Genomic DNA, 23,908 nt, shown 5'->3' on the forward strand with positions numbered 1-23,908 from the left:
TGCTTAGAGAAGGAGAGATCTTAGAGGGCCAGGCCCTCTGGTATTGTAAGGATTAGGGTCTTGAACTGGGCATTCTCGGAAGGCGGGATCTGGGAAGAGGGGACTTGTGCTTAGGGGGAGCAGCATTCTTTGGTGTGTGGGGGTGCTGGAGGCAAGCGAGCTTTTGGAGGAGCCGTGGAAGACAGCCACCCTGGGCTTTGTTCTGCAGGTCCCGGGGCAGCTGCTCTCTGTGGCGGTGTGTGTGCACTCCTTGGCTGTCCTCTGGTGTGCTCGTCCTTTGCCCTCTGGCTTGTCTGTGTTTTGACCCCTCCCCACCTCTCCTGCTGATCTCGTTGCAGCTGAACAATAGCTTCCTACTGCCTCCCAGCTGGGGCTGAGGAGGCCAGGCTCTGTCCTGCCTTTGGGCCTCGGCGTGAGGCCTTCTCTCTGTCTGAAGCACCCCCAGTCATCTTCATCAGGCATATTCCCTCTCCTTGATGATTCAGCTCAGGTCTCACCTGAGCTGAGAAGCTCAGAAGTCGATCTTGGCCTTAAGGCTTTAACACTCTGGATATCCATGATCTTTGAGTCCGTGTGTTTCCTTGCAGGCGTGTCCCTCCAAAGCACAGAGACTGAGCCTAGTTCCTCTCTGTGTCCCCACTGGCCAGATCAAGGCTAGGTGCAGAGTGTATGCCCAGTGAGCAATTGCTAGCTGGCTGACTGATCCTTGAGAGCTGGCTCCAGAGAGGGCCTCTCACGCGGGCCTTGGCAGGGCTATGCGTGCGGGTGTGGCAAGGCCCGTGCGCCTGGAAGAGACGGCGTGCCAGCTGTCAGAGTGCATCTGAGGCTGCTTGCTGGTCTCTGCAAATGCAATGTGAAGGGCCGGCCAGGCGAGGCGGGCGCTGACCATGAACAATTGCTCTGTGAAGTTCACTAGACTTTGTGGTGTATGGATAGCTCCCTGCCTCTAGGTTCCTTGGCAGAGAGGCAGGAAACCAGCCGACCCGTGTGATAACATTGCCACTCGGGACTACCTTGGTGCTGCTGGCAGTGGAGGAAGCTGTGCTGAGCCTATTCAGCTTGGTTCTCTGCCAGACTGTGCTGAGTCGTAGAAGGGGAAATGGGTACTAGGGGAAACGGAGGACTCTGTGATCGCCTCCTGGGAGGTAGACCACGTAGGTCTAAGAAAAACCAGGGGTCTCACCCCTTCCTTTCTGCTCTCCAGCCACACTGTGTTGTAGCTGTGCTTGAGGTGATCCAGCTGTAGTCCTCATCAGCCATTCAAGACAGGGAAGCTGCAGGACCCTGGAGGTCCAGGCACATGGCGATCTTTCTGACCTTTATACTGCATGACATGTGCAGGTTGCGCAGGGATTTCTGCACCCTTAAAGAGAGCAATGAGAAAAGCTAAGCCAGAGAGGCCATTGCCAGGGTTGTGGGAATACCATGTAAAAGCCTCACTCCTCTTTCCCCACATGGGACCCAGGCCCTGGCTGTCTGGGCTTCTCTCCCATCCTTGACCTTACTTTTCCTGCCCCCTTCCCTTGCTTTCCTCTCCTCAGTGCCCCAGGAGGGCTCTGCCCCATGAAAAGAATGGGGAGGCTCCGGGCCTGCTTGTTCCCCTAGACCTGCTGAGTGAGCAAGCAACTGGGACTGAGGTCTCCGTCCACACTTGACTAAGGCCTCCGGTCTGAGCAGAGGCAGAATGTGGTCTTTCAGCTGCCCTCTCCTGTCCATAGGTGGCATGGGTGGTCTCAGGGAAGGGCAACTCTTCCAGGGCCAAGTCTCCACTTCTCCCGCCTCCACTTACTTTCCCTGTAGCAGAGAGGAGCGAACTAGTGTTTGCTGACATTTGGAATGTCATTGAATGATCTATGCTCTTATTGAACTGTCAGCTTAGAGAGGACTTAGGGCCCTGCTTCTAGCGTCCTCCAGGAGGTCAGAGCTGTCACTGAGGGGCCAGAAGAGTGTATACACACATGCGCATGTGTACTCATGTGAATGAATACACTCAGGCACCCAACACTGTATGCATGTATCCATACTTGAATACATGTGTATATACCTATTCACCTGCAGAAACATGAAAACATGTACAAATGTGTTTATATATACATATTCATAAACTGTAAAGGCACATGCACATATATAAACATACACATCTGCATAAATAAGCAGAATATTCTCGAGTGCCTTTTGTGTTCCAGATACTGTGCTGGGCCCTGGGGATATAACAGAAAATATGTATGTTAAATAAACAATTTCAGTTGTGTTATAATACCAAAAAGTTCAGAGTCATAGGATCATATCACAAGGGATATGACAGGATATCATAGGATAATATCACCTGACTTAGTGGGATAAGGGGGAGGAAGGGGGCCTAAGCTGAGACCTGGGGGATGAGCAGAAATCGACTGAGCAAAGGAGACCATATATGGCAAGGCTTTGGGTGAAGAGAAGCCTGGCAGCTTCATGGAGTTAGAATGTGAGCTCCATGAGGGTAGAGAGTGTTTGTCTCTTGTGTTCCCTCTTCCGTCCTTGTCAGTCTGGATAGTCCCTGGCACACTGTAGATGTGTAGTCATTATTTGCTGGACAAATGACTGTCTGAAGCACATGAATGTGGGGAAGAGAGAAGGCTGACCTGAACTGAAACTAGAGGGGAGGCAGCACCTTGTAGACCAGACTTTAGGTTTTGATCTTTGTTTGTCCTTAGGGTGAGGGGACACGATTGAAGATAGGAGAGGCGTCATCTGATTTGCGTTTTGAAAGAAAAAAAAAAAGACCTCTCAGGCTGCAGTGTAGAGAGAGCTGGTAGAGACAGGGGACCAGTAATAGAGCTGTAGCTGGCGTGTTGGGATGGGCAAATCATTGTGTGGGCAGCATGGTTGAGCTTGTAGCATCCCCAGCCCCTGTTTGTTGGATGCCAGGAGAGTGCCACCCCCCACCCCAAACAAACATACATTTCCAGTGGCCTGGACGAAGTTGGAATGGGGAGGTACCGTACCTACTTGAGAACCATGGAATTAGACCATTGCTTAGTTCAGGTGAAAAATGATAGTTACTGGGATTGAAGTGACAGCAGTGGAAATGTAGAGAAATGGACTGAGTCTGGACTATTAAATGGTACCGTCAGTTCTCCTGTGGTGGAGCATACGCCTCCCTGTAGATCACCATGCTGTGGAAAGCTATGCAATAAGAGTGGGGTTAGGAGCACAGTCCTTACAAACTTCATCAGTGGCACATGAAAAGAGATGGGAATCTAATTTTTAAAAATGTAATAAAATAAAAACTATGGGTAGTATGACTTTACATGCATTAAATGATTAAGAAATACACAAATACTACAATAACTATGGCATTTTTACCTTGAAGAAACTTGAAGTTTACTTGGAAATGAGCTTGAGAAGGGCTGCAGCTTGTGAGTTACTATGAAGTGGCAGAACGAGAGTTCTCTGAAACCAGAGATGGTAACCAGATGGATGTGGCTTGTAGCACAAGTGGTGGTCCAGGTAGCTGGTATGTGTTTGGGATGTGTGTATTTTGTACGTTCTTGCACAGCTCTGTTCAGCTGGGTGTAGCTTCCTGTGTTGATCTCATATTGTTTATGGACAGAGCCTCACATAAATGCACAGTGTGTGTCCTGCTGAATCGTCCCCTGATACTCTAGTTGCACTGGAACAAGCTTACTCTTTCAAAATGAGTGTTCCAGCAGAACCGACTGTAAAATAGATGGGAGATGGTGACCGATTGGCTGTGAGGGTTGAGGATGAAGGAGGAAACCATCATGACTCCGAGGTTTATGATTTGAGCAACTGGGAGAATTGGAACGAATTTACCGAGATAATGGAAGAAGAAGTGTAGGCATTGGAAGAGAAGGCGAATTCAGTGTGGGACACATTGAGTTAGATGCCATTGAGGCATTCTGGTGAAGCTTTTGAGAAGGTATTTGAATATATAGTCCTGGGACTCAGGGATAAGATCTGGGTAAGAGATGCAGATTTGGGGGCATTATTGGTGTGTGAGTGATAATTGAAGCCATGGAATGGAGTGATTAAGATGAGAAGAAAAGAGAGCCTAGTACAGAAGACTGGGAAATACCAATGTTTGATACATACAGGAGGGAGAGTCAGAACTAGAGGCAGAGGGGGAGTGGTCACTAGTAGTAATAATATTTCTTAATTAATGGTTGTGTTTTGTTTGCTAGACCTGGCAATGTCCAGTATAGTTGCCACTGGAGAAGGAAATGGCAACCCACTCCAGTGTTCTTGCCTGGAGAATCCCAGGGACGGGAGCCTGGTGGGCTGCCGTCTCTGGGGTCACACAGAGTCGCACCCGACTGGAGCGACTTAGCAGCAGCAGCAGCAGCAGTCACCTATAGCAATCAAATACTTGAAGTGTAGCTAATAGGATTGGTGAACGAATTTTAAATTTTATTTAATTTTAACTAAACATAAGTTGAAAACTTTCAAGAAGAACTTTTAAGTATGTTTAGAATTGGATTGGTAAATCTGTATTTTCAACTGTTAATTGTTTAAAATCTAAATACAGCTGAAGTATTTCTGATGAAGATTTAGCATCTCAATTGAGATGTGTTGTTAGTGTAAATTACACACTTGGTATGAGAAAATACAAAATACTTCTTTAATAATTTTTTATGCTGTGTCCATATTGAAATGATAATCTTTGGATATACCAAGTTAAATAAAATACATTCTTACAATTAATTTCATTTGTTTTTTCACTTGGGCTGGGCATTGAATCCCTAGCGTGCTTATAGAGCTCACGTTATGTCTGTGTTGGACAGTGCTGTGCTCACGTACCTGCATTACCTAATTCTCACAACTCTGTACGGTAGTTACTGTCATTTCTTGCATTTTAAGGTTGAGAAAACTGAGGCACAGAGTGATGACGAAACCTGCTCAGCGTCTCAGTTTGGTACGTGACCAAGTTAGAACTCAAAGTTAGCTTTGCCTGCACCTGTGCCAAAGAGAATAAACAGAGCGAAAAAAGACAGTGGAAGGATGGCAGAAGAGGAGGTAGGTCAGGAGAGGGTGAGGCCACAGAAACCAAAGAAAAAGAGTATCTTCTGGGAAAAAGGATTGGTCAGTTCAGAGGGCCCACATGATGTAAAGACTGAAATACAAGTGCCAGACCTGGGCTCAAGGACCTTGGCGACCCTGGTGAACCCTCTTGATGGCATGATAGGGATGGGTTGAAGCTGGAGCACATTGAGGAGTAAATGAGATAAGAGAAATTTGAACTTTTTCAGAAATGTGGCTTTGAAGGAGGGAGGGAGGGTAAGAGCTGTGGTGGGGCAGCTGTGGAATCGAGGCAAGTTTTGTGTTTTAAGGTGGAAGATGTATGTTCTCGTTTGTGTATTAGAGAAGAAAGGTTGAAATATAGGGGTGAGGGAGGTCTCTAAGAAGGTGACAGGAGAAGGGATGGAAAACCCAGTCGCTTGACACTGACTGTCTTCAGGGGGGAGGCTGCTCTTCCACTGGGACAGGGGGAGGAGAAGTGCAGACAGGTGCAAGTAGGCTTGTGGATTTGGTGATGACAAGAGGCAGTTTCCCTCTAATGGCTTTTGCTTTTCTCTGTGAAATAGATCAGTCATTTGCTAATAATGACTAGGGGAGGGCTGGGAAGGTTGGGAGAAAGTTGAAAAGGATTGCTATAGTTTCAGTAAAGAATAGCAGTGTGAGCTTTACTTGAGAAGGTCAGTAGGATTTATAGGCAGTGTTGAGGGTCCAGTTGATGTTGGTGACACTAATTCACAACAGAACCTCTGCTCAGCTGTGTGGCTTTCTTTAGCAGAGCTCAGCTGCCTGGCTGTGCACATGCAGAAAGCAGACATTTAGATTCACCCACAGGAGAGAGATTCCCAAGGGGTGTGATGAAAGCAACAGTTGAAGATATTGTCAAGACAGTGGCTGCCAGGATGGACTGTGGGGTTTAAGCTGAATGTTGAAGGAAGAGAAGACAGCAGGGGACCTGGCAGATATGGAAAAAGTAGATGGGTCCCAAGAAGATGAGGGACAGGTAAAAACCAGCATAGTGGAGCATGCCAGATGGAAGAATAAGAGACTGTGGTTGGAAAGCGGCATATCTGAATCAGTGATTTCAGAGACGGGACGCTTCTAGGTGTTGCGTCCAAAGGGGTGGGTGGCCAAGATTAGGTGGAGGAGAATGTTATTGTAAATAAGAGATCAAGAAATGGGTAGGTCCCAAAGGATGTGAATATGTGTATATGTACATATGCATACATAATATGTGTATATTCACTGCAGGACACAGGTATAAATGTATATAAGTACATGCCTGCACAATAAGCACTTCATGTATGGTCAGACCACACCATGCAAGTGTATGCATATACATTCACAAATGGTCTGGAATTCCCTCTGTTGCCTGGGCCTGTTTGGATGGGCTTTTGGGGAAGCCGGCAGGCAGCCTTAGGAGGATTCTGAGTCAGTCCTGGCAGACAGGGCTCAGACAGTCCTGCTGAGAAGTTGTAGGGTTGGAGGTCACCTAGAATTTGACAGACTCAGATGAAGCAGGTTGTGAAGATTGCTGCTCCACTTTGCCTCTGCCCTCTGTGCCATACACCCTGCCACAATTGCTGGGTGCCCTGAAGGGGATGGGGTTGGGACCAGCTCTGAAAGAGGGGAGGAGACCTTCTTGGGTCCCTGCACGAAGCCTTTCTTTCTCCCCCTTCCCCTGGGAGTGGACAGCAGGAGAAACTGCTGAAGGGAGGGTTGGTGTCTACGATTGAGTACGACTTTTCCTGACCTTGGAGCATTCAGAGTCCCAATCAGTGCAGTAATAAATTAAGGGCTTATGGAGGAATAAATTCTCGGCCTTAATGAAGTTCTTCGCTGGGGGCCATAGTCAGGTCAGCAAGTCGGGATGGTGCAGATTGGAGGCTCCAATGAGTGGGCTGAGCTAGCTGGAAAGCCGTCAGGACTGAAAGGGTCTGGAACTCTGCCGGTCAGGTCACTTTTCTGGTGCTGTGGGGAGAGAGCTGTTCCAGTGATAGGCAGGCTGACAGAGGCTGGGATTCTCTATACAGTGGTGGCCACCTGGTGCCTGCTGCAGAACCCCTTATTGGAGTGATTTGGAAAAAACAGTAACAAAACAAAAACAGAAACCAAGAGAGGCGTGAAGATGTAGGGGCCCTGCCAGGTGTTTGTTTTGTTCTATTTTGGAGGAAGGAAGGCTCACACTGAGATGGATGCTTCTGGACCACTTAGTGGTCAGGACCAGAAAGGTAGGGGCTGTGGCCCAGGTCTTCAGCATCATCCAAAGTACAGAGCACTGTCTGTGGGGTGTTGACAGCGTCACACAGGCCGCTGCCTTAAGGGGAACTAGCTCTGCGGCCGGGTAGATGAAGGCCTCTAGCAGCGAGAACAGGACACAAAGCATCAGGTAGAAGTATGGGAGAGGTAGGGGCACGGGCAGGGACAAGGAGAGGCCAAGTGGGAGAGCAGCCTGGAGCGTTTGCCACGGTGTTCGAAGCTGAAACCCTGGGAGGGGTCAGCTTGGAGGCTGGAGGCTTTGGATTGAAGAGCTGAAACTGGAACCTGGGCCTCAAGAATCCATGTCCTGAGCTTTACTCCTTTCATCCCATCCCCTGTGACATCACCCCTTGGGAATGGGCTCTTGAGATGAAGCCCAAAGGTGGCAGAGGAACCAGTGCTGTGTTTGGAGTCGGGGCAGCTGGAGCTGGAGAGGCTGTCTTCTTTCTTTGCATCTCCCTGCCCCCATGGCGTAGTGCCCTGCCTGGGCTTTTCCTTTAAATATGTCTTAACAGCTGTCTGAACTCTGAAATTTCTTTCACTCCTTCCTTCGCCTTGTTAACATGTGTTGCCTTTGGGGTAATCAGGGAAAAAATATTATGTCCTTTTACAATTACCGGGTTTTGGAATATTAAAATGTCTCGCTGCATCGGCACTGTTATTTTGATTGGTATTCTAACCTTTGACTAGCCCATAAAGCGTGCCGCTCCTGAAGCCAATATTGCAGGACTGAAATTTAATTCCGGAATGATTCCAGATAATAGGGAGACAGATAATATATGCATGAAGGATATTATGTTTGGACTAACTGCAGCAGGGCCAAGGCTGGGGAGCTGAATAATAGCCCAGAGTGAGTTATAATCTGTGGGACAGAAATGCCTTACTGTCAGGGCCAGGAGAGGAACTCTTAAATCAAAGCCCCAGGAAAGGGTGCGATTGCAGTGTGCGTGTTTTGACAGGAAGAGCACCCGAGCCAAGAGGGTAGGTATGGGAGGCCCCTCCCTCCTCCTGAGCATGGTACCCAAGGCCTGGCAGATGCAGCTCATGGCAGCATCCCTGTCTTCATAGCTCCTGTCCTCTAGCATTCCAGCCATATCAGACTTCTCGCCGCTCTTCCAGTAGGCAGGACACTTTCACTTCCCTTTGCTCATTCTGTTCCCTTTGCTTACATTCCTTTTCCCTTTTAGAGTTTTGGAAAAACTCCTGTTTATCCTTCAAAACCCTCTTCTGTGAAACCTTCTCTGATGCTACCCCAATTCTGGTTCAGTTCAGTTGCTCAGTCGTGTCCAACTCTTTGCAACCCCATGGACTACAGCACGCCAGGCTTCCCTGTCCATCACCAACTCCTGGAGCTTGCTCAAACTCATGTCTGTCGAGTTGGTGATGCCATCCAACCATCTCATCCTCTGTTATCCCCGTCTCCTCCTGCCTTCAATCTTTCCCAGGATCAGGGTCTTTTCCAATGAGTCAGTTCTTCACATCAGGTGGCCAAAGTATTGGAGTTTCAGCTTCAGCGTCAGTCCATCCAATGAATATTCAGGACCGATTTCCTTCAGGATGGATTGGTTGGATCTTCTTGCAGTCCAAGGGACTCTCAAGAGTCTTCTCCAACACCACAGATCAAAGCATCAATTCTTCGGCACTCAGCTTTCTTTATAATCCAACTCTCACATCTGTAGATGACTACTGGAAAAACCATAGCTTTGACTAGACGGACCTTTGTTGGCAAAGTAACATCTCTGCTTTTTAATATGCTGTCTAGGTTGGTTATAGCTTTTCTTCCAAGGAGCACGCGTCTTTTAATTTCATGGCTGCAGTCACCATCTGCAGTGATTTTGGAGCCAAAGAAAATAAAGTCAGCCACTGTTTCCACTGTTTCCCCATCTATTTGCCATGAGGTGATGGGACCAGATGCCATGATCTTAGTTTTCTGAATGTTGAGTTTTAGGCCGACTTTTTCAGTCTCCTCTTTCACTTTCACCGATTCTGGTAGACATAGTTAATCACCTCCTTCTCTGTAGGGCTTCAGTACTTTGTAATGAGCATATCACATGATCTTGTAATCATCTGCTTTCATGTTTGTCTTTTGTACTAGGCTATGATCTCCTCGAGGCCTCCTTTCCACCCATCTCTGTACGTCCAGTACTCAGCACTGGGCCTGGTACACATTAGGTATCAACAAGCACTCATTGAACCCACACTGAATATTAACACCAGACTAATGAGCTCCAGAGTCCAGATGCCCAGTCCTCTGCCAGATATCCCAGACAGAGAAGTTAAGTAATTTGCCTAAGGGCACACAGCCAGGAAGAGGGAAAGCTAGGATTAGAACCCACATAGGTGTTGGTCTTTTCCCCACCATGTCTCCTCGGCAGATGGGCAAGGGAAGGAGTTGGAGGCCAGGATAGGAAAGGCAGAAGCTCACTTCCCTGACTCCGTCCGTCTGTCCTTCCTTCCTTCCTTCCTTCCTTCCTTCCTTCCTTCCTTCCCTCCTTAGCTCAGGACTTGGGTGCTCTTTGCTGGAGACTACACTACTTCTTAATACTCATGGGACTCAAGACCTGGCAAAGATTGTGCCTCCTGTTTATGTTAATGACCTTTAGACAGTTCTTCCACGCAAAAGCTACTTGTGTATTGTGAGTTTGTGACTGAGAATCAGGAAAGTACCTGAGAAAAGTACTAAGTGTGGTTTTGGAGAGCTCTTAGGGAGGTAGGCAGACAGAGCACATGGGGCTCTTAGTAATGTTAGAAAACTTCACAGGACATTGCTTTTGGCCTTGAACATCTGGTGGAACTAATATTGGGTGTATGGTGATAAAATTGCATAATGAAAAAAGCTGCAGTGAATTTGGTTGGCTTTTAAAGGAGCTTGTATTTTCTTAATTACAATGCTAGCTGCATCATCCTAGACAAATGGTATGGCCGTAGCTGACACTTAGCCTTCACTTAGTGTTCAGGTGATACTTCATGCGTACACTGGGCCCTGTGGATGTGGCTCAGAGCAGAGACCCCTGGTGCAAGAGAAAGAGCTTCAGAGCCAGGTGAGTCTGGCTCAAACCAGATGATACTACCGCCAACCAGCTGTGTGATCTGGGGCAAGTTCCTTAACCTCTCTGACTATGAGAGATACCAGTATCCGACACGCAGACTGCAGTCCAGTAGGCGTGGTTTAGAATCTTGATTCTGCCCGCTTACTAGCTGTGAGATTTTAGGAAAGTCACTTCGTTTCTTTCAGCCTCAGTATCATCCTCTGTAAAACAACAAGAACAGTACCCACTCCGAGAGTTGTCCTGGGCATGAAGTGATAGCACGTGCCTCTGTTCCTCCCTTGCCCTCACACAGAGCACCAGAGATGAGGCAGCTAGGCCATGAGGGCCAAAGAGACAGAAGTTCAAGGTAGACGTATAAGCCTTTGTGGGCAGGAGCTAGGAAAGAGGGGTTCCTCCAGCAAAATTCAAGTGAGCCCAGGGAGGAGGAGCCGAATGCCATCCTCGGACTGACTTACCCTCAGCTGACACCAAGGAACAGAGTCTGTCATCTCATGTCCTGGATTCTAGCCGCCACCAGCGTGCCTGGCTGTTCATGGGCACGGAGTCACATTCACCTTCGGGCAGTTCCCGGCTCTGCCACCTCGCTGTGCTGTGACCTTGGACAAGCTATTTACCTTCTCAGTCCTTGCTTTCCTCACTTGTAGAGTTAATTAATAATAACAAATAGGTGCCACTCTAAATGCTTTTTATAAATTCACTGAGTCCTCAAACAGCTCTGAGATAAGTGCTATTAGCCAATTTCCAGATGAGGAAACTGAGTTACAGGAGTTAAGTAACTTCCACGAGATTCAGCAGCCAATGAGTGATGGAGTTATGCACCTGAATCTAGGCAGTCTACTCCGGGGACCACGCTCAAAACTGATTTGCCCTGTTGTCTCCAGTGCAAACCGATGTTTCCCCTGGGGTGTGGGAGAGGCAGTCAGCCAAGCTTCACTGAGGAGACTCGAGGTGAGCCTTGGAAGACACAAGAATTTTCAGGAGTCAAATGGGAGACATGTGAGCAGAGGCCTGGAGGGAAGGAGCTTGCTGCACTTGGGAACTACAAACAGTAGTTTTCAATTTTTAAGCTACGATGTGGGCCAGCTGTGTGTATGCCTTTTAGTGGAGGAGAAAGCAAGTGAGCACAGGAAGGAACCATTTCCCGTGGTCTGGGGTGGAGCCAGCCTCAGCTGCCTTCTAACAGTGGGGCAGTTGCTCCAGGAAGCTGCCGTGTTTACGTGCAGGTGAGGGAAAAGAGCCTGTGGGCCTGCATGGCAGGGAGGGAAAGAGGCCACTAGGCTTTGTCGCATTATTGGCTGTGAACAGTCTGAGACTGCTTGGCCAGAAGACCCCAGAATCCTTACGGTAACACGTAGGAAATTACAGAGTGAAGAATCAATTAGGTGCTGTTTGTCAAGGTTCTAGAAGAGTGCTGGTACTTGGCGTGGGGTTAGGCAGCCCGGCAGAGCCTCAGCCAGGGAGTCAGCCTGCCTTGCTCTGCATCCCTGGTGGGTGTGGCCATGAGGGGGAAGGGAGAGGAGTCAGCTCAGGGCAGCCAGGATCCTTCCTTCCTCTGTGAGGTTCCCCTGCAGCTGCTACAAGTCGACCTCCAGCTGGGGGTGGCCTGCAGTGCCCTCCGTGGCAGGTCTTCACCCTGAGGCCTGCCCCTGCTCTGTGTGCCTCTGGCTGGCTGCTGCTCAGAGTCAGTGTCCTGTCAAATGACACAGCGTCTCGGTCCTGGTCCCACCCAGGGCCTCCTTTGTCTTTCTTTTGTGTCTTTGAGGAAGTGAATTCCCAGCCCACTCTGGAGTAGGGGAGAGTGGGGAGCTGTCCTGGGTGTGTTGGAGACTGGATTTGAACCTTGGCATCCAGACTGCAGAGCCTGTACTCTCACCCTCGGGCCAGGGGCTAGTCCATGCCTCTTGGTTGTTGTGTGTGGTTTGGTCTGTCCCTGTGCAGGACGGTAAGCCACTTAAGGGAAGGGACCAGGTCTGCTGCTTCTCTGACTACCTGGTGAGGTGAGCAGAGGGGATGTCAGGAGGCTTGTAGAGGCATAGATACTGTGGAAGAGGTGGGCTCATCAGAGTTCAGTGTGAAGTCTGAGAAGCCAAGGGCACCCTTAGTTACTCTGCCTTCTCACAGGTTCATTCTTTTTTCTTTGCTTCCTTCCTTCTTGTGTTGTTGTTGTTGCTGCTTTGGACCCTGGAAACTGGGAGGACTTACAAAAAAGGGGAGAAAAGGGCACAGAGACTTCCTGAACGCAGGAGGCACAGCCCTGTCTCCCAGCTGCTGTTTTACCCTGCAGTCCATTCCGGAAAGGCAGGTGTGGTCACCTCTGTCAGTATCAGTAATAGAGTCCCAGCTGGAGCCAGGCTCTGTGCTCCACGCGCTTCGTACATATAGTCCTCACAGCTCCTCCCCAAGACCGGGCCATTGTCCCTGTTTTGTGGGTGCTGAAGTAGAGACTCAGAGACATTAAGAAGTTTGCTCAAAGTCACATGACCAGGGTGTTAATCCAGGTTGCTTCCATGACTTTCTTCTTGTGACTAGTCCCATAGCAGATATTACCTGAAGGCAGTTCCTCTGGTCTGGCCTGGGCTGGAGGCCTGGGCAGACACACACGGGCCATTCCTAGTTGTATGGCCGATGAGGCAGTGGTTGGGGAAGGACAGAGTTTGGCCTCATGCTCCAGCTCTCTTGGGAACAACACCTGTCTAATGGGAATCTGTGTGTCAGAGAGTGAGCCCATGTGTACTTGCACATTATGTGTGATTAAAGGTGTGCATCTTGTATTTCTCCTTGTGGGGAAGCGTGTGTGTGTATACTCAACTATGTGTATGTGCCCTCGCGTGGGAATTCAGGGGAGGGTGTGGGTATGGGCCCTGTGGTCTGACCCCACCTGGAGTTGTGCAGATGCAGGCCTTGTCTCTAGAGGACAGCGTGGTGCAAGACAAAGAACTCTGGACTGAATTCGAAGCTGGAGGATAAAGACGTGGGCTCTAGCGTTGGGTCTTGTGCCCTTTCTGAGGCCTCAGTGTCCTCATCTAACAAATAAGGAAGCTGAGCAGGGTGACCTCTCTTGTGGTCTCTTCTCCCGTTGCCATCCTGAGATCATTTATGGGACCTGAGGTTTCCTCAGTTTGCTCCCAGCAAAAAATGTGACAGATCCAAGGGAGGCAAGAGAAGTCCCTCTTTGACTCTTATTACTTTGAGCTCTAGGCTTGGGGCTACTGCTGTATCCTATTGGGAAAAACTGAGTGTCTGGGAAAGGCAAGGCATCGCCTGGTATCAGGTCGGGAGAGCTGGGGACTCAGATGTTGGGAAGGAGTTTGGATGGCTGGTCATCCCAGAGTTTGAGGTGACCTGGACTGGAGCTTAATGCTATTGAGGTTTTGGGTGGCTTCTCCATGAGAATATGGGGTGAGGAGAAGCTTGTCACCCTGCTTCTACAGGAGGTGGCGGGAGAGGGCCTCTCAGTACTCTAAAGGCAGGGTGCAGTCCAGGTCCTTCCTCTGGCCTGTGATCTTGGCAGACAGGGACTGATGGCCAGATAGACACCAGGTAAAGTAGCTGAGTTGGGTTCACGTTCATATGGGACTCTGCTGGGTTAACCCAGGGCCCTTCTGTGAGCTCACCTGGCCTGCTGTCAGCTCCATTTGAGGGAAGAGTGGTATAGGGTTGGGTGCGTAAGTTTTCCCCAGCCTACTCAGGGCTGATCTGTGTGGCTCCTAGAGTCTGTTTCAGTCTTCAAGTTGGATTGGAGTGGGGGTTTGCCTCTTCTGTTTCATCAATTAGCCGTTCATTCCCTGAAAGTTTGAATTTGATTGACTGGATCACTAGAGGACGAATGGGCATTGGTGGACTCACAGTGCAGCTGCCTCAGCCCTGGTGAGGGCTTCTGACTCTACTGGTTGTATTTCGATCAGCCTGGACCTAAGCCTCAGGTAGCAAGTGACCTGCTCTCTGCCTGGGCCAGCACATCTCAGTTAACACCTCACTTACCACCATTCTTCGTCGCAGCCCTGTGCCTCAGGGCATGTAGACTCAGAAATGAATCAGGTCCGCTCTCCACCTGTACAGAGCTCTGGATCTAGGAGGGAAGATGGATGGGTCAAGGCAGATAGGGGGAAATGCAGTAGAGGTGGTAAATGAAGCAATAGGAATGTGTGTATGGTAGACTCACTTGAATCCAGCTCTGTACTGAGTTGGCATTTACAGGAGAAAGAGCCCATGTAATCATGCCTCTGTGCTCAGATGTCCCCTTGCCTGTGCAGCTCAGGAAGCTCGGGGCTCCCTGCAGCAGAGAGCCCCTGCTGCAGCCAGGCCTGAGACCTCTTCAAGGGCCTTAGAGCAGGGCTCTCTCTAGCCCTTGGCTATCTGACTTGGAAGAGAGGAGCGGCCTTCCTGGGGAGATGAGGTCCAAGCTAGCTGCTCAGGAAGTGCTTGTGTGTGGGTGTGGGCAGGTGTGTCTGTGAGCATGCACAGGCGTGAGGCCAAGTATGCATACGGCAGCAGCCGGTGGTCTGTCCTCTGCACCACCACCAGGTCTGCTGGTGCTAGGCCTGGGCTTGGCACCTACGTGGCTGCAAGCAGGAGGGCGGGCTGCAGGCAGATCCCAGGGCAGCCCTGCGGCCTCCCCAGTGGAGTGTTTGCTGTGCCTAATTACCCGGCAGTTGTTTAACTATGCAAGCTGCATGCCTGCCTTTATTGCGCTGTGATTGCCGAGCTGCCTATGGGGAGTGTCATAAAAAGATATAAAATGCCCATTATCTGTCTGACGCCCTCCTCCTGGACTGTGGGTGTTTGTGTTTTATTTTATTTTTATGGCTCGAGGGAAGCTCTGCAGGAAGGAGGAGGGAGGGAAAGCGAGGGGAGGGGAGAGGCCTGAGGGCTGGGAGATGGAGGAGCCCCCTTCCTACTGTGGTCAGCCATGAGCTGAAGGGCCCTCCCGACCAGAGGGGAGGTATGGAAATGGCAGCTGTCCAGGGGCAGGACCGGTGCTCAGGAGAGAAGGACCAGATCTTCCCCTCCTCCTCCCTCCTCTACCTGCAAGTCCTGAGCTTCTGTTCCCACCCTACCTGTGCTTGGCTCCCTGCGAGGAGGCTTGCTGCTGCGGGTGCAGGGCGGTCTGCAGAGGGTTCTGAGAATGCGCTGTGGAAACAGTCTCATTCCTGCTCAGTCCTTTACTAACTTGGACAACTCGGATTGCCTCCTGGCTTCCTGAGCACCATGGCTGACTTTGGGATGAATACCATGGGCATCACCCTCTGCTCCTTCCACCCTTATAGCTTCAACTTCTCTTTTCTTGCCAACCACAGTGAGGTATTCAGGCCATGCCTCTCCAAGAATCACTGGGTCTCAGGAAAACCTCCTGGACCAGGAGAGGAAAGGGAATTAACATTGACTTCAGCACCTGCCCTATGCCAAACAGAACCTGTGTAAGGCAGTAAGACAGAAGAGATCAGAGGTCAGACAGAGTCCCTACCTTTGAAGAGCTCACTCTGTGTAACCAGAGTCCCAGCTTCACAGTAGGTATTCAATAAACACTTGGCAAATGGGATTGAATTCAACATAGCCATCCATTCATTCATTTTCGTTCAGTAGATGGCTGTTGAGCACCTACTAGGTCAGGCACTCTGCCAAGCACTGGGGATAAAATAGTGAGAAAAGTAGCAAATTCCCAGCACATGCTGGTTATTTGAGTGTATTTGAAGAAGAATTGAAGAATTTTAAATCCTGGATATCTGACTCCAAAAACATGTCCTTGCTACTTGGACGTGTTATTTCTCCTACCTGAACCATCAGACCCCAAGCTATCCTGTACTGATCACCTAACTTCTCTGCTTGAGAAAGCTTGGTGTCTCCTGAATAAAGTACAAGCTCCCTGGCCCCTGAATGTACCTCTCCAGTAACACCAAGAATGTCTGTGTGACTGTCCATTTCTAGGCCTTATTCACATTGGCTGCATCTGCACGGGACGTCCCTTCCTTCATTCCTGCCTTGTGAACTCCTGCTGACCCTTCACGACCTAACTCTATCCTCTGTGCAGACTGTCCCCCTGTCCCATCGGTAACTCTCTCTCTTCAGACACCTGTTTCGAGTTCCTGAGACACAGTCAGGCTCTGTGCTGGAGCTTTCCCTGGCTCTGTTCATTGCTGGTGAGCCTGTACTACTTCCATCCTACTGTACATGTTTTAGGAAAGAGAAAAAAAAAAAGCTTTATTGAGATATAATTCACATACCATGCAATTTGCCCATTTAAAGTGTTTCAGTTCAGGGACTTCCTTGGTGGTTCAGTGGTTAAGATTCCACACTTCCACTGCAGGGGATGTGGGTTCGATCCCTGGTCAGGGAACAAAGGTTCCATGTAGTGTGGCCAATAAATAAATAAATAGTTTCAATTCTGTGTTTCCTGGTATCTTCACAGGGTTTTGCAGCCATCATCATCTAAATTTAAAACATTTTGTCACCCCTAAAACACTAGCAGTCACTTCCCATTTCCCCTCAAACACCCCAGCCCTAAGCAACCACTGATCTACTTTCGTCTCTATAAATTTGCCTATTCATGCAATTCTGGAAAGTTCTTAAATGTAGCCTTTTGTTTCTGGCTTCTTTCACTTAGCATAATTTTCAAGGGTCATCCGTGTTGCACCTTGAATCAGCTCTTCATTTCTTTCTATTGTGAATAATATATTCCATTGTATGAATATACCTCATTTTATTTATGTGCTCATCAGTTGATGGACATTTAAGCTGCTTCCACCTTATGGCTATTAAATAATGCTGCTATGAACATTTGTGTGCAGTTTTGTTTTATTGCTTTTGTTTTGCAGACAGAAAGACACTTGTCTGTCTTTCCCAGTAGATTGTGACCTCCTAAGAGTAAGGGTCACTTCTCTACTGTTCCCTGATGTATCCCCAACATTCGACCCATGGTTAGCACTCAGTAAACGTCGGAAAGTGAGTACATCCATGCTTTCTAATTCTCTTTCCCCCTCAGAATGAAATAGCAAATTGTGAGGGCCTGTTTTCATCCCATAACCCACTCTACCCGCGTATAACTTGTATCTGCCACCCACGCTGAAGCATAAGTTGATGTGTCAGTGTCCTGGACCATGCCATTTTCACTCCACCGTTGGCCTTTCTGGTGTAGATCCTTTATGCAACAACAGGTGATCTGAGAAATTGAGTTGCCCCCATGATGGCAGATGTAGCGTCTGGCTAACTTTGACCCTGAGGCAGAGACCAACTCCACCCTCCCCTCACCTCCCCTCTTCTCCTGAGGGGCCCTGCGCTTCTTTATATGGAGGGCTGACTCTGTGGAAGTACCCCGGAGAGAGTGTGGGGCTGGGTGGCCTCCTGGCTCCAGGCCAGGCCAGCTTTGTGACTGTTCCAGATGCCCGGACCTCTGAGCAGGAGGAGGTGATTCCTGCCATTCCAGTCAGGAGCTCGTGTGAACCGAGTGTATAGAAGAAAAGGAGTTTCTGGAACCAAGAGCCTCTGAGAGATTAGTAAAACCAATATTTCTCTTTTCTTTGCACTTACTCACCCTAATAGTTTGAGCCCATAATTAGAATTGGGCTTTATTAGGCTAATTAGGAGGTAGGAATGATGGCAGGAGGGCATGTGGAGATGTATCAGCGTGGTAGGCAGTAAATCTCGGGTTTTAATAGGTTTGTTCCGTAATCGGGCGGCCTGGAAGGCTGGCGGGGCGGCTGGGCCCCCTCCCTCCCGTCCTCTATTCCCATCGCTCCTTGAAGTGGCCTTCACACTTTGCCGTGCTTGTCCTCCATACTGGCAGTGGCGCTGGGATATGGGGGCTTGGGAGGGAGGGAGGAGACCCCACCCGGAGCTTCATTGCCTATGCACGCGCCGTCCAGCCTGGCGGCATGATTACCTTGCTGAGAAATCCGTCCAGGCGCAGGGCTGCTGATAGCAATCATTGATTAAGAGGGTAATTGTCCTGAAAATTCAGATTGATCAGAAGGCAGAAATGATAACTTGTGTAACTGTGTTTAAAGCCACGTCCTGTCAATAGAAGAGACTGAGATGTATCGCGCCAAGAGGGGGGCAGAACGGATGGGTGTGTGCAGGCGGCCGGGCGCTGCCATCCTTCTCTCAGGGCTGAGCAGGATGTTTCTTGTCAGTAACCTGGACTATTGGAGATTCAATCACTTTTATCTCCCCCTCTCTCTCAATCCAAATGCCTTTTCATATTAGGAAATTAGAATCGGCCCTGCTCATGCAAGATTTATTAGCTCTGCTGAGCAGTCGCACTGAAGAGTAAATGATTTTGCTTTGCTGGAGCTTTTTACACATTAGGACCCAACTTCTTCCCTGCTCTGTGCCCCCGGCCGCCTCAGAGAGTATACTCAGGGAAAGAGTGTACCAGGTACTCAGGGAAAGAGCTTTTCAAGTCTGGTTTGCGGGGAGAGTTTCACTCGGGTCTGGCCTCTTGATCTGCTGGAGACCCTGTTGTGTCTGGCTGACTTTTCTTCTGTCTGACCACTGGCAGGTCCTTTACTGGGGTGAAGGTTGACTCTCTGCTGCAGGGGATTCACCTCTGAGTTGGATGGCTGCAGGGAGGCCCTGGTTTGTATGTTGGGTAAAGACAACAGATAGAGGGGCCACCGTGATTTCTCTTCCCAGGGCCAGAACTGTCCCACTGTTGGGGGGGATAGCTCTCTTGAGCCCCTGGGGGAGCTGGTTAGAGCAAGTTTAGGGGTGTCTGGGCCTGCTGGCTGCTTGTGTCTTGAAAGCTGCAGGCTTGACTGGCTGAGGCCCTCTGATCTGCCAGCAATCTGGGCTCTTAGGGAAGGAAGGGCCTGAGCTCAGTGCTTCTGGAACTCTGCTGTGACCTTGGCCTTGGAGGCCTCATGGGCCTGTGTGCTAGCTGGACCTAGCTTGCCCTGGAGCCCAGGGTACTACTGGTGGGCTAGGTGGGTTATAGGGTTACCGAGACAATCATTCTCTCTCCTTCTTGCCCTCCCTCTTCAGTCCTTTGGTCAGTTGGACTCTTGGACAAACATTAGTCACGGTCATTCTTCCAGGCTTCCCTACTATAAGAATCTGATCCTGGAGGCCAGATGGAGCAGGTGACAATGTGAACAGCCCTTCTCATATGGGGCTGAGGGAAGGTCAGCAGAACTGGGGTTTTGGTGAATGGGATTTGATCCCAAGGAGTACCCTCTTACCTACATTGCTCTCTACCTTGCCCCTATGAAGCCTCCTTTTCTCCAGACTTTCCCCAAGCAGAGCTATTATGGTCAAGCTCGAGAGTTGGGACTGGAAGCGATGTGGTCCCCATAGTGAGTGGTGGGAGTAGGTAGCAGCCATTTTGATCCAAAAGGAAGACTGTGATTGGGGCAGAGGGTAGAGGGAGGCTTTTTGGAGGAAAGTATCTGACAGGTGTCTGCAAGATATTCCCTAGGAGGAAACTACTTCTAAAGAAATCACCAGGCTACCAGCTTTCTACTGTGGGACTAGTCTGGGTCTTTCCCGTCCACCATCAGGCTCCATCCTTGGGAAAGACTGGACTTTCATGGAAGACTCCTCCTACTACGCTGGATTGGGCAGGACAGGCCTGCCTTCTGCATATATGCCGCCCCACCTCCTGTCATGAGGGTGTGCTGAAAGAGACAGTGGTCCAGGGAGCTTGACTGATCCCCATCCAGTATGATGGACTGGGAAGTGAGTGGGTGCACATGGAGGGCTTCTGTCCCCTCGCCTCGGAGCAAAGCTTGCCAGTTGCATGGGAATATTTTTTCAGTCCTAAGGACGGCTTAAGCCTTGTTTGGCTTAGTCTCCTGCCAGGGCTACTTTGGGCAAAGTTGAGGATGAACGGAAGCGCCATGGGCACCTTGTTCCTGCGCCTAGAGAACTCAAAGGACAGACTCCTAGTGGAGTGAAGGCAAGGGTTAATGTGAGTTATAGCGTAATATGAACGGTGTTGTATTCCAGAGCCCAGAGCAAGCGAGTGCCTGAATCCTCTTGGAAGAGCTCAGCCAGGCATCCAGAGGGCCCTTGCACTTGTCCGAGAGGAGGGTGGGGGCTGTGCTGTGGAGACCAGTCTGGGTGCACACGTGGGCAGGGAGAGCAAGAAGTGTCACAGGCCCCATGTGTTAGTGCGGGCCATACCTTGGTGTTTTGCAAGCTTAAGGGGTGCCCACTTTCACCATCTAGCTGAGCTGCTAGCAGCTGGGGCCTTGGATTGGCCCAGCTAGAGCCTTAGTTGGAGAAATACGCAGGACAGAGCCCTGGGCCCCTGGCTCTGCTCTGTTCTCTCCCCTCTTCTACCTAAGGAGCAGGAAAAGGGCAGGGGTTTGGGCTTTAGGCCAGCTCGCTCCGCCCCTCGCTAAGCCCCTGCCCAGCCCCAGCCCTGCGCCAGGGGCCAGATTGGTTCCCTGGGCCTGGTAGGGAGGCTGGGAGGAGACCAGGAAACCAGGAGACTCATTTTCACTGGAATTTGACCTAAAGCAGGATTGGAAGGGAAGAAAAGAATTTGAACAAAAGTGCAGGCAGGAAGGAGCTGTTAACGAGCCTTTCTTTCTCTTCGGGGACAGAGCGCCGCGCATAGCGGGGCGCAGCCGCTCTCTCCTCTCGGCTCTCTGAGACCGTCGCAGTCTCTGGCCGCTGCCTGCTCTGGCCCGCTCTCCTTTTTTCCCCTCTCCTCTTTCTCGGCTCTCTCTATTATGGGGACTTGCTCCAGCTCTTTCTCTCTCTTCTCTCTCTCCTTTTGTTCTCTCTTTGTCTATTTATCACACTGTGAAGGTTGAAAGAGATGTTATTAATCTGGGAGAATGAAGGCAGGATTAGTGGTATGAATCGGATTTTGAGAGGTGTAATGATAGAAAGACTCGCTCGGCTGGCGGCCTGCGTGAGCTTGATAAATGGGGAGCACTCCAGACTGACTCGCGCCTTCCTCCGCGCTGTGCGCCCTGCCCGCTGGGGCGTGCCGCGCTCTCAGATCTGCCAGCCGGCCCACCCCGCTCCTACCTGAACCGGAGCAAAAAGCCAAGGGTAAAGCAGACACAAATATCTCCCATCGCACTTGGAGACATCATTGCTTTCAGCACCCTTTTCAAGTGGAGGCCTGTTGAGTTCTCAAAGGGCTGTGGGCAGAGGGAGTGGGGACCCAGACTTCCGCCTGCTTCTTTGGGCTGTGCTGGTGAAACTTCCCTGCTGCCCCTGAAATGGATGTCAGGGGTTGAAAGTGACGAGACAGTCTCTTGACCAGTTAAGTAAGGGTACCAGACCATACGTAATTAAGCAAAGTGCTGTTGGGAGAACTGTGGTATGAACTGTGGAGGTCAGGGTGGGTCGTAGAGGTTGGAGGAAGAGAAATCAGGAAAGGCTCCCTGAAGGTGGTGTCCTGGCAGGGTACAAGAAGGCCTGGAGGGGGTAGAAGTATGACCTGGAGAGGGTAGAAGTACGACTTGGAGAGGGTAGAAGAAGGCTAGTGTTTTAAGTGGGAAAATAGTATAAGCAAAGATGTGGGAACAGAAATAAGCCTGACTCTTATGGGAGCCTGAAGAACCAACTGGTGAATTTCAGACCAGCAATGGACCTAAGAAATCAGGTAATTAAGCTCCTCTCCCCCATTTTCTTTAGTTTTCACAATATAATTGATTTACAGTGTTGTATTAGTTTCAGGTGTTCAGCAGAGTGATTCAGCTATATGTGTATATATGTTTTTTTTTTTTCCAGATTCTTTCCCATTATGGGTCATTACAAGATATTGAATATAGTCCCCTGTGCTATACAGTAGGTCCTTGTTGTTTATCTATTTTATATATAGTAGTGTATATCAAATTCCTAATTTATTCCTCCACGCCATCACCCTCCAGCCCCTTATTTTCCAAAGAGGAAACAGCCTGGGGACTGGAGTTGCCATTTTGGGAAATGATTTTCTGTTCAAGTCCTGTTGCTTGTTTTAAAGGTGCTCCGTCCCCCATCCTTGGATGATACAGTGAGCTTTTCCGTCTTCTCCTCAGTGGCTTTGGTCACAGCCTTTCAGCCTTCATCTTTGCAACGGGAAGATCCTGGCTTAGGTTCGCTGCCGCTCAGGGCCCTCCTGCCACCCCTGCCCCCCGCCCGGGCTGCAGTCTATGTTGGGAGTGCAGTCTCCCCACCCACCCTGGCTGGTGCGGTGAGGAGAGGATCCGGGGACAGCGCTCCCTGTGCTGAGCTCTGGATGCCTCCGACGGGCCTGAGCACTGTCCTTCTTTCTGTCTCTACCTCAGTTCTCTCTAATCACTCCATATCACTGTGATCAGGCATTTCCTGGCATCTGTTTCCCTGCAAAGGACTGGGGGTTCCATGAGGACAGGGTTTATAAGGGATTCAGTTGAGTTGCCAGGGTCTGGCAGGCCTTTAGTGGATGTGTGAATCTTAGAATGAATGAATGAGGTCATCTGCTCATGCAGGTTCTTTCTCTCCTTCTAGATAAAAAAAAAAATGGTCCCTGGTTCCCAGGCCTGTCCACCCTTAGGAATAGGGAGGGTTAGATGTGCCAAGGAACTAACTTTTGATGTTGTTGGAGCACCTAAGATGGCATAGCATGGCAGTGGCAGACACTTTGATGGCTTCCCATCACCTTAGGAAATGGTACGGAACCCTCATCGTGTCCTCTGAGGCCCTGGCATCTCCTGCCTTCTTCATTAGCCTCATCTCATGCTGGCTGTCTGTGCTCCGGGGACACTAGCCTTGACTTGGTTCTTTCTAAGTGCTGTTTGCCTAGAGGCCTTAGCACTAGTCTTTCCCCTGTCACCTCCCTGTCAGTCAGTTTCTGTTGAGTGTCCTCAGAGTTCCCCATCTAGGTCAGGTTCCCCTCTTCTGTCCTGTAGACAGCCTACCTTTCTTCTTTGAGTCCCTCTGAAAGCTATAACTTAGTGCTTATATATGTTGCTGTTTATTTAACATGGGCTCTCTCCAGTAGACTGGAAGCTTTCTGGGGACAGTACTGTGTCTATATTGCTAGCTTCCCAGGTGGAACAGTGGTAAAGAATCCACCTACCAATGCAGGAGATGCAAGAGACGCAGGTTCAATCCCTAAGTCAGGAAGATCCCCTAGAGCAGGAAGTGGCAACTGACTCCAGTGTTCCTGCCTGGAAAGTTCTGTGGACAGAGGAGCCTGGCTGGCTACAGCCTGTGGGGTCACAGAGTTGGACATGACTGAGCGCTCACTCACTCACACATGTGGTCTGGCATATAACAGACTCTCAGTGGTGTTCATCGTGACTAAGTCAGTGTGACCAAGAAGTCTGCGCTGCTTCATCCTGTCACATCTGGGTTAAGTGAAGGTGGAGATAACAGGAGAGCAGAGGCCAGGATGTTGGGTGTGCCCAGAGAGCCTTAGCTCTGGAGACACTGGTGTTCAGCCTTGCCGTCTCTCAGCCTTCCTAGTTTCCATCCAGACAGCAGAGGAAGAAGGGCCTCGTTGACCCTCAAGGCTTATTCTATACCTGGGTGATCTTAACCAGTCCTGCAATTTCCTGCACCACCCCTGTGCTTTCCGAGGACTTTCTTGAACTGAGCTCCTGGCCTGCGTGTCCACCTTCCACAGGCCCATCACCTTGGAAGTCGCATTGAAGGCCATCTTAGTC

General features: G+C 49.9%; 1 protein-coding gene across 3 annotated transcripts in view; it reads left to right on the forward strand.

The window, feature by feature from the left end:
* Positions 1-23,908, forward strand: part of ERI3 (ERI1 exoribonuclease family member 3) — a 132,866-nt gene that overhangs the window by 74,518 nt on the left and 34,440 nt on the right. The window lies entirely within an intron of this gene.

Source organism: Budorcas taxicolor, chromosome 3 (genome assembly GCF_023091745.1).
Source record: "Budorcas taxicolor isolate Tak-1 chromosome 3, Takin1.1, whole genome shotgun sequence".
Lineage (NCBI taxonomy): Eukaryota > Metazoa > Chordata > Mammalia > Artiodactyla > Bovidae > Budorcas > Budorcas taxicolor.